Below are 7,147 nucleotides of genomic sequence, written 5' to 3'. Positions count from 1 at the left end.
TCCTTTGCTCTGACAGGTTTTCAAAAGCAGTTAATTACATGGGAGGAGATTTTTCCCATCCTTCTATCGCAGAGCAGTTGGTGGCCTTGAACTGCATGCCTTCATGTTTGCAGCTTCTTGCCACTAGGCACCAGAGCCCCTTTTATATACTTTTAATAACATTATTCATATTAGCCATAAAGGTAGAGATGTCTAAGATATCCATCAACTGAAGATTAGATGAATAAAATGTGGTATACCTGCCTAATAGAATATTGTTTAGCCAAAAAAAGGAATAAAGTACTGATAAATCCTAATTCAAGGATGAACTTTGAAAGCATGCTAAGTGAAATTAGCCAGATAGAAATAGGTACATATTTTATGATTCAGTATATCTGAGGTGTCCACAGTAGTAAATCTAGTGATGAAAGTAGATTAGTGATTGTCTAGAGCTGTGAACATGTTGGGGGGAAATACGGAGAGGCTGCTAATAGGTACAGGGTTTGTTTTCAGGGAGATGAAATTGTTTTAGAATTGTCCAACTCTGAGAACCTATTGCAAACAGCTTAATTGTAGGTTTTAGGTGGATTGCATGTCCACAACTACTGTAGTTTTTTATATATAATGTGCACAAGCATATCATGCACATACAGGAAATTGTAATGTGCTAGTCGTACAAAAATATGGGCTATAACTGTATTGTTGGTTGTTGCTACTGAGTTGGCTCCAATTCATGGCAACTGATGTGCAGCAACAAAGCCTGGTCCTGTGATCCTTCGTGACCATTGGGATCATTGAGACTAATTGTTGTGGCCACTGAATGATTCATAAGATTTTCTCTGCCTATTTGCAAGTAGATCACCAGATTTTTCTTCTTACTCTGTCTTATTCTGGAACTTCTGCTGAAATGTGTCTACCATCAGTAACCCTGGGCAAGTATTTGAAATACTGCTGGCATGGCTTCTAACATTTTAGCAACATGCAGGCTTTGATGGTATGACAGACTGATAAAAATATTTCCCTTACAAAGGAGTCCCTTAAACATTGTGTTCTCAAGCATCTATCTTTGGTCCTTTTTTTGGTGAGTTTATCTCATTTAGAATGTGTGCTGATAAACAGATTGCTTTTGTCTTCCTTCACTCCAGAACTTGACCCTGAGCTGTAGCTATTGGACCCTGCCTATTAAGCAGATCACGTGGCTACCCTGTAGGCTTCTCGGTGTGTCCAGTCCTGTTCTTTATTACCTTCTTCCTCCAATTTTGTCTTTCTGCGTTCACTTTAATGGTGGATGGCCTCCCCCTTTTACCCTGACATCTCAGCAGTAGACCTCTGAGTACTTTCAGTTCTTTCCACTCTTAAATACGTCTACTGTTTTCTGTCATGTGGTTCCCTCTGTGGTCCAGCCCTCAATAGTTCCTGCCTAGGTAAGTCCAGTCATATGAGCCCAGTATGGGTTGGTCCTAGTCCAGGCATACATGTTTCCAGCCTTCTCTTAAGTTTCTCAGTAGAAGGTGAGCTCTTTGTAGTCACATACCCAGATGTCTCCTGCTCTTAGGACTTTCCACTGGTTGACTCTTCTGCCTGGATTTCTCTCTCAGTCTACCCAGCTATTTTTTTAATACATAAAATTATTAACTTATCACTGTAGGTACATGCGATCCATGAACAACTCTCTTCTGCACCTTCTGTGGACAAACGCTCAGTTAAATAAGCCACATTTTATATGAATTGGAAAACAAAACCAAGCAAAAACACATGTGGAAAATAATTTTCTTTAGGAATTAAAAATAATATTTTAAAACCCTAAAATTTCTACACTTAACTGCTTCCTTCTCCGGGAACGCTGGTGGCCTACTCAGCTTTTTTGAGATGCACTTCCGTCATCACATTCAAGAAATGTTTGCTGACCTGTAAGTTTGATTTAGTTGCACTTCTTCCCCTTTCTGGCCTGTATCTCTTCTAACATCCATGCGTTGTTGTTGTGTCCTTTGAGTCAAAACCAACCCATAGCTGATTTTTCAGTGGATTTCAGTGGATTGGCAGCACAATTCCTTAGGAGCCTTGATGGTAGGGTAGGCTAAATATTGGGCTGCCAACTGAAAGGTCAGTGGTTCAAACTCATCAGTGGCTGTTCCTCAAGCGAAAGATGAAGCAATCTTTTGTCCCCATTAAGATTATATCCTAGGAAACCCTATTGGCTTTTGTTGTTGTGTGCTTTTGAATCAGAACCAACTCATAGCTGTGGGTTTTCAGAAGCAATTAGTTGCACAAGAGGCAGCTAGTAGATTTGAACTGCTTGCCTTTGGCTTGGCAGTGCAACTCTTTACCACTAGTTGACAGATCTCCCTGGGAAATACTGTGACACAGTTCTACATTGTCTTATAGGATTGTTTTCATTTGGAACCAACTCAATAGCACTGAGTTTGGTTTTTTGCTTTAGCTGTTATTCAGTAGTCAAAACAATGAATGGGCTGAAACAACAAAATGAGGCCTGGGCAGTATTTGGTTCTGCTGTAAACAAAGTCCCTATGAGTCATAGCAGACTCTCACTTGACAGCAACTAACAACAAGCTGTTCTTACTCTCCAAGAAAGTTGGCCTTTGAGAAACTAGCTAAATGTTTATCTCTGCATTTCCAGACCCCCACCTGGAATCATGCATTTAGAAATACCAAATAAATCTTTGTGAAGTAAAAGAGTGGAATTTTTAAACATGTTTTAAAAGTATTGTGTCTTCTTGATATCAATGTTTTGGATCTTCAGTAGTTCCTGTAGCAATTTATGTTATGAGCACTTCAAAGAAGAAAATAAACAATTTTTTTAAAATAGAGACTTTTTGTCCTTTGACATTTATTAAAGCAGTAAGCCTTTTCAGGGCGGATGTTAGAGGCTCTCCTTCAGTGTGTACCAACTATCGATAGTATTGTAGAAATTTGGGCTGTGCTTGGGCTGGTAGGTCTGCTCCTCCTGTGACTATTTTTAACTATTTGCTTAATTTCACTCATTAAACAATGCTTAATTTTATGTGGCTAGGAGAGAAATTGTTCCAGGCCTATATATATAGGCATTAACTTTGAATAAGCAAATATTCTCTTTCCATAAATTTGGTAGAAACAGGTAATAAACTGCCCATCTTGGTAGCTTGTGATATATTTAATACTTGTACCTTAGCATCTGTTTTAGAAAAACGGAGATGTCATTAGAAATTAGTCCATAGCTGTTGTGCTTCTAATTAAAAAAAAAATGGTGCCTCTGCTTTGACTACATCTTTGACTCCTTTACAGCCTCAGAAACCCAGTGAAAAATCACTGAGTTGGAACTGATGCATCAACACTGCGTTTGATTGCTTACATGTCAGGCTTTGTATATATGGTTTTTGGTCTTTTTTAACCCTTAACAGAAATATCACTGACTGACGAATTCATTACTGTTGAAAATGAGCCAGGTTTTGGAGGCTCTAAATTGCACAAGAGAAGAGTGCCCATCTTTCTCCAAAGGAACTAATAAGAAAACATACCTTTGTGTATCTAGAGTGTTGATAACTTGTTATATGAGTTAGGTTTTCCCACCTTTCAGAAATTTGTATATAAATTTTTGTAAAAACCTTGAGTACCTTAAAACTGAGCAGTTTGCACCTCTTTTATAAGAGGATATACTGCAAATTAACTTATATTAAACTAACGAACATCAATGGCTCTAGTATGTTATAAATTTAGTGTAATTGCTTTTATGTACTATAAAATTCACAGATATTATATATATAAAATATATAAAGAATCCTTTACATGATGACATATATTTCAATTCTACCTTTTTGGGGTTTTTTTTTAATATTAAGGAATTTTCTTTTCCTTGTGGCTTTATTATTTTCTGGAAATTATGTTCTTCCTGTTAATTAAATTTTTCCGAGTTTTTACTTTAACTCTGCACCAGTCTGTATGGGTCATTGATTATTTACATTTGAATAAAGCATCTTAGTCACTGCAAATAACTTGGGCTGCTGATTTACACGCTGCTCAGGAATGATGAAAAAAATGCTTTTTCTGTGTATTAGAATTAATAGATAAAAATCACTTTGAAATTGAGGTTCACAAATAGCATAATTCATCTCCCTACCCATGTCATTAGGCAGTGCAAAGTATAAGCACAGTAGATCTAAGTGTATTACAATCAAAACTGGTTGATCTTGTGTTGTGTTTGTCTTCTCTGAGAGGTTTCTGTCCTTACCAGAACAAATTATAGTGCATTCTGTACTGCTCCTTCTCAAGAATGAGTACCCTGTTTTTTAACGTAAGTAACCCCAGTGATAATACAGTATAACATGTTGCTGTGTACATTACGCCTGTTTTATGGGTGTTGCAAGTTGTTTGTAAGAATACAGTAGTTCTGAGGTTAAGGCAGACACAGACACAGGCGCTGCAGCTATTATTCCCCGTGATACCATGTACCCAAGGCACTTTGAAAACTCCAAGGTTTGTGTTATGATCCTGCTAGTCTGGAAGGTATGTAGTGGTTTACTTGTCTAGCCAGTGTGGTTAGAGCTGACATTTCTAACATACAAGAGGATTCTATACTAATCTAGATTTGTGTTCTGGCAACTACTTACTTCTTAATTGAGTGACTTTGAGTGATTTAATTACCCTCTTTGCCTCAGGCTCCTCATCTGTAAAGTGAAGATATCAAATCATACTTAATATTATAGCTCTGTGGTGAACATTAGTATCCAGATAGATATAAATTGGATTCGTTTAAAACAATATAGTATTATATGCTGAAGAATGTAAGCTCTGGAGTCAAGTTGGCAAGACACAAATCTTGGCTTTGCTGTTTTCTAGCTGTATGGTCTAGGGGCCTCCAAAATCCTGAAAAGCAATGATGTCAGTTTAAAGAGTAAGGTATGCCTGATTGAATCCATGATCTTTCCAGTCACTTGCTGTGCATCTGAGAGCTAGACAGTGAATAAGGATGACAGGAAAAGAATTGATACAACTCAGAGCTGTGGTGTTGGAAAAGAGTCCTGAATATCCCAAGGACTACCCAGAATGCTCCTTGGAAGCAACAATGATAAAGCTTCATCTCACAGAAGTTGGGTATGTTACTAGGAAAGGTTATTCCTTTGAGAGGGGTAGCATGCTGAGAAAGGTGTAGGAATGGCACAAGAGAGGAAGGCCCTGAATGAGATGAATTGACACAGTGACTGCAGCAATGGACTTAAGTGTGTCAGAGATGATGAAGATGGCATAGGATAGGATAGGATTCAGATCTGTCATTCATAGGGTTGCTATAAGTCATATATGATGGCACCTAACAACTTGCTTCATAGGATTATTAGAATTTTTATTTTTTATTAATGCATATGAAATGCTTTGACATGTACTGACAACTGTTGTTGGTAGGTGCTGTGGAGTTAGTTCTAAGTAGAAGTGATCCCATGTAACAGAGTAGAGCTGCCCTACAGGGTTTTCTAGACTATAATTTTTATTGGACAAATCACCAGGTCTTTTTCTCACTGAAGCACTATAATTTTTTTTATATCTACTTGCCAGAGTATAGTTTGTCAGTGTTCATACAATGTGTTCACTAAATAAGACCTTTTGAGAGCTTAATGGTGGTGGTGGTGGTTATGTGTCGTCAGGTCTCCCAAGAGTTTGGACAGATTTTTATTCTTTGTCTTCTGAACTTGGTATATAGTTGTACTTGTTGTTATATGATGTCTAGTTGACTATGACTCATAGCGACCCTCTGAACAATAGCCCTGCCCCCTGCCCTATCCTAAGCCAATCTTATCATCCATCATCTTCTGTAATTTAAATTTAGTGAATGAAGAAATTGTTAGAATTCCTCTTTTTAATCCCATGACTTAAATGGCATCTGATGCTGGACTGATCATGTTTTGTGGAAAAAAATTTTATCTGAAAACAGAATGTATTCTACTGCTTCTCAGCACCCTCTGGAGGGTCACCTATGAGTTGGTTCGGACTTGGACTTGACAGTAGACAACAATAAAAGATTTTTCAATTCAGTACATCCTCTGGGAGCCAGGGAGAGGAGTTCTTCCTCCCTTACCTTCATAGATAGGTGGAAAACACCAGTGGTAGTTTAAAAATTATTAGAAGCTCTGGAATCTGAATTTGATTTATTTTAACTAAGACATTTCTAATCTCAAATTAGATACAAGAGATAAGATAGTTACCAGTAGAGGGCGGTGGCTGTGGCTTTCTGGCAGCTGGGGACTGAAGTGCCAGTATGATTCTCCAAAGGCTCTTCAGATTTTCCTGTCATTCCATCTGTGGTCTCAGTCCATTTGTGGAGGACCATTGGTGTTACAGCAGTGGCATTTAATAAAGAACTTGATCCTATACAGAAACTTTTTGTGGGCAAGATTAGAGAATACAAATCTAAATGACAGTTGCCTGGAGAACCTGTTGATGTTGGCTCAGAATATCAACAAGATTTGGAGAAGGAGATTTTTAAGCTTAAGCAAATGTATGGTAAAGCAGACATGAGTACCTTCCCTACCTTCAAATTTGAAGATCCTAAATTTGAAGCTATTGAAAAACCCCAGTCCTGAAGCATTATGTAAAATTAGTTTGGTAATTTGTTATGGATTGATTATACAATTAAACAGTAGTATCAGAAGAAACATATTATTTAACAACTGTAAAAACAAAACAAAAGTAAACAACCCAAAAGATAGCTACAAGTTGACATTTGAGAGCCTGCTCTTTTGTAAAGTCATATCCTGATGCTTTTTGCAATGGTTGGTTCTTCTTTATTCTTTTTTCCTGGCCTAACTCAAGTCCTCTAAAAGGCAAATTAGATTGGAAGTAACTCATTAGTGCTTTATAGCCACTGGGCAAAGGAGGATCGTGTCCATGTGCGGTTTTACTCTTGCTTCATCTCCCAACCTGGAGCTGTATGGAAATACTTGCTCTAATTATGGTCATTAAAGGCCTAATGAACTCTTCTGTTTTAAAAACCCCTTTACCTTTTCTCTCGTTAAAGCAGTTTCTATTCCTTTCTGCCATGAATGCTGTTGGTAATTGCCATTTATATTCCCTTCTATTTTTATACAGTTGGTTTCAGTTGTGCCAAGAAATCTGGAGAACAACCACTTGGCCAACTGACTGGTAGAGATCTATATTTGTTCCCATTCCAAAGAAAGGTGAC

At 37.7% G+C, this 7,147-nt stretch overlaps 1 pseudogene; it reads left to right on the top strand.

Annotated features, from left to right (window-relative positions):
* The first annotated feature begins 6,223 nt into the window (after nucleotides 1–6,223).
* Nucleotides 6,224–6,548, top strand: LOC102855415 (annotated as a pseudogene).
* Nucleotides 6,549–7,147: the final 599 nt, after the last annotated feature.

This window comes from Elephantulus edwardii, unplaced genomic scaffold (genome assembly GCF_000299155.1).
Source record: "Elephantulus edwardii isolate Elephantulus edwardi_28Jun2011 unplaced genomic scaffold, EleEdw1.0 scaffold00016, whole genome shotgun sequence".
In the NCBI taxonomy this organism is placed as follows: Eukaryota; Metazoa; Chordata; class Mammalia; order Macroscelidea; family Macroscelididae; genus Elephantulus; species Elephantulus edwardii.
This window is presented reverse-complemented; position numbering and strand designations above follow the sequence as displayed.